The sequence below is a fragment of the Sorex fumeus genome, unplaced genomic scaffold, assembly GCF_029834395.1.
Source record: "Sorex fumeus unplaced genomic scaffold, SorFum_2.1 ptg000093l, whole genome shotgun sequence".
NCBI classification, from domain to species: Eukaryota; Metazoa; Chordata; class Mammalia; order Eulipotyphla; family Soricidae; genus Sorex; species Sorex fumeus.
Window position 1 is genome coordinate 1,377,073 of NW_026606150.1, and position 3,872 is coordinate 1,380,944.

Consider the following 3,872-nt stretch of genomic DNA (forward strand, 5'->3'; position numbering starts at 1 on the left):
GAAAGCTGTTTCTAGGACAGGTACTCTCTCAGCAGGAAGACCCACCCTAGAGCGGAATCCCAGGGGTGTGTTTCTCCTCTCCTTGACAAACAAATATATAAGCATTCATGATATAAATAATTTTGTATGGATACAGTAAGTAATATCTTAAACTTATAGAATAGCTCTGCTAGGGCCATCTCTATGTCAGACTCTAGTGCTCAGGCCAGATAGTCGTTCCTATCCCTAGCAGGGTCCTAGTCTCGTCATTACTTTTGGATCATGACACCATTTGTCTATGATCAAGCTCTTAACTTATAGTTAAGAATTGTGGCATTTTGGCTCAGCCCATTTTGTTGCCAGGGTAGCTCACCACTTGCCCTGGGTCCATTCAGTCCTTCGTTGGAACCCTGCTTTTGGAGTGTTAGGAACCAAGGGCAACTGAGACTTAAGTCGAGAAAGCAGATGCCAGGGAGTGAATAATATTCAGAGCCAAATCAATCCTAACTTACAAAGCATAATATTAACGGTCTTCCTGTATCTATACAAAAAGGACATTACTTTATTTTTTAAACATTTTTATTGGTGAGACACTATGAGGTACAGTTGTAGACTTACACATTTTTGTGCTTGGGTTTCAATTACACAATGATCAAATACCCATCCCACCACCAGTTCCCATTTCCCACCAGCACGGATCCCAGTATCCCTACCACTACCCATCCCCCCCATCCCACCCTGCCTTTGTGACAGGGCATTCCCTTTTGTTCTCTCTCTCCTTTTGGGTGTTGTGGTTTGCAAAAGGGCACTGAGTGACAATCATGTTCGTCTATAATCTATTTTCAGCATGCTTCTCCCATTCTTGGAGGATCCTCCCAACACCCTTTATTTGGTGCTCCTTCTCTATCTGAGCTCCCTTTTCCCCTAGCATGTGTGGCTGGCCTCCAAGCCATGGAGCAAAATTCCTGGTACTAATCTCAACCATTCTTGGGTGTTAGTGTCCTATTTTGTTACTTTATTTTCCCAGATGAATGCAATCTTTCTATGTCTATCCGTGTCTTTCTGAGTCATTTCGCTTAACATGATACTTTCCATGTAGTACCACTTGTACGTAAATTTCATAACTTTGTCTTTTCTAACACCTACATAGTACTCCGTTGTGTAAATTTACCAAAGTTTCTTACACCAGTCATCTGTTCTCTGGCACTCAGGTTTTTTCCAGAGTCTGTCTATTGTAAAGAGTGCTTCAATGAACAAACAAGTTCAGATGTCACTTCGACTATTCTATTTTGCCTCTCTGGGATGTATTTCCAGGAGTGGTATTGCTGGATCAAATGGGAGCTCAATTTCTAATTTTTTGAGAATTGTCCAAACTGTTTTCCAAAAGGGCTGAACCCTTTTGGTGGCATTTCCACCAGCAGTGAGGGAGGGTCCCTTTCTCACCACATCTGTGCTAGCACCGGTTGCTTTTCTTCTTTTGGATGTGGGCCTGTCTCTGTGGTGTGAAATGATATCTTATTGTGGTTTTTTTGATCTGCATCTCCCTGATGATTAATGTTGTGGAGCATTTTCTCATGTGCCTTTTAGCGATTCGGATATCTTCTTTGAGCAAGTTTCTATTTATTTCATTGCCCCATTTTTTGATGAGTTTGAATTTTTCTTCTTGTGGATTTTAACCAGTACTTTGTATATCCTTGATATCAACCACTTGTCGGATGTGTATTCAGCGAATATCCTTTCCCATTCTGTGGACTGTCTTTGTATTTTGGTCACTGTTTCTTTGGAGGTGCAGAAGCTTCTTAGTTTAAGATAGTCCCATTTGTCTACCTCTGTTTTCACTTGCTTGGCCAGTGGCGTGACATCTTTGAAGATACCATTGGCTTCAATGTCATGGAGCGTTTTGCCAACTTTTTTTCAATGTACCTTATGGATTTCGGTCTGATGTTGAGGTCTTTAATCCACTTTGATCCTACTTTTGTACATGGCGTTAGGCAGAGATTTGAGCCCACTTTTTGCATGTAGCCGAAAGTCATTACTTTAAAGTAAACGATTCAAAAGACATAAGGAGAGGAGAAAGGCAACATTAACTTACAATACAACTTCAGTGTCCTAGAAGGATCTGAACTTACAAATGAACAGAGTCTGATTAGGGGAAAATGCTGATTAACTGGTGGAAGAAGAGACCATACAGAAGTGGTTACAGATAAATGAAGAAATGGGAGTGAGTGACTTGGGAGCACTGTGATAGGTGTAACCTGATAAACCTAAGCTCCTTGTGGAGAAAGGGAGAAAGGACAAAGCAATGTCATTCTACATTGTAGACTTACAAACTTTTATGTTTGGGTTTCAGTTATACAATGATCGAATACTCATCCCTCCACCAGTGCCCATTCTTCACCACCACTGATCCCAGTATCCCTCCCAGCCCCCATACCCCACATTGCACCCTGCCTTCATGGCAGGGCATTCCCTTTGTTCTCTCTCTCCTCTTTGGGTGCTGTGGTTTTCAAAAGAGGCATTGAGTGGCAACGATGTTCGGTCTATAGTCTACTTTCAGCATGCATCTCCCATCCTGGGAGGATCCTCCCAACACCCTTTATTTGGTGCTCCCTTCTCTATCTGAGCTGCCTTTTTCCCTAGCGTGTGCGGCTGGCCCCCAAGCCATGGAGGAAAACTCCTGGTACCTATCTCGTTTATTCTTGGGTGTTAGTTTCCTATTTTGTTACTTTATGTTCCCTGGATGAATGCAATCTTTCTATGTCTATTCCTTTCTTTCTGACTTGTATCGCTTAGCATGATACTTTCCATGTGGTACCACTTGTATGTAAATTTCATGACTTCTTCTTTTCTGACAGCTACATAGTACTCCATTGTGTAGATGCACTAAACTTTTTTTAACCAGTCATCGATTCTTTGGCACTCAGGTTTTTTTCCAGATTCTGTCTATTGTAAAGAGTGCTGCAATGAACAAACAAGTGCAGATGTCACTTCGACTATACTTTTTTGCCTCTCTGGGATATATTCCCAGAAGTGGTATTGCTGGGTCAAATGGGAGCTCAATTTCTAATGTTTTGTGAGTCGTCCATACTGTTTTCCAAAAGGGCTGAACCATTCGGCATTCCCACCAGCAATGAAGGAGGGTCCCTTTCTCATCACATCAGCACCAACAGCGGTTGCTTTTGTTCTTTTGGATGTGGCCAGTCTCTGTGGTGTGAAATGATATCTCATTGTTGTTTTGATCTGCGTCTCCCTGATGATTAATGATGTAGAACATTTTCTCATGTGCCTTTTAGCCATTCGGATCTCTTCTTTGAGAAAGTTTCTGTTCATTTTGTTGCCCCAGTTTTTGATGGGGTTGGATGTTTTCTTCTTGTGGAGTTCAATCTGTACTTTGTATATCCTTGATATCAACCCCGTTGTCAGATGTGTATTGGGCGAATATCTTTTTCCACTCTGTAGACTGTTTTTGTAAAATTATGGAATGTTTCACAAATATGTGTGGTATCCTTGCGCAGGAGCCGTGCTTATCTTCTGTGTATCATTCAAATTTTAGTATATATGCTGCCAAAGCGAGCACTGTTATGTTGTTTTATACTCCACAAATGACTGCAGTCCTTCAATGTCTGTCCCTCTGTTTCTGAATCATTTCACTTAGCATGATACTGTCCATGTCTATCCATTTATAAGCAAATTTCATGACTTTTTCTCTCCTAACTTTTTCATAGTATTCCATTCTGCAGATGTCCCAAAGTTTCTTTTTCCAGTCATCTATTCTAGAGTACTTGAGTTGTTTCCAGATATTGGCTATTGTGAACAGTGCTGTAATGAACATACATGTACAGATGTCATTTCTACTTGCTTTTTTGTATTCTCTGAACATATTCCCAGAAGTG

At 41.1% G+C, this 3,872-nt stretch overlaps 1 non-coding gene across 1 annotated transcript; it reads right to left on the reverse strand.

Annotated features, from left to right (window-relative positions):
• Positions 1–3,449: 3,449 nt before the first annotated feature.
• Positions 3,450–3,556, reverse strand: LOC130040069 (U6 spliceosomal RNA). The gene has a single exon (XR_008794968.1). It is a non-coding gene; the product is annotated as a U6 spliceosomal RNA (small nuclear RNA).
• Positions 3,557–3,872: the final 316 nt, after the last annotated feature.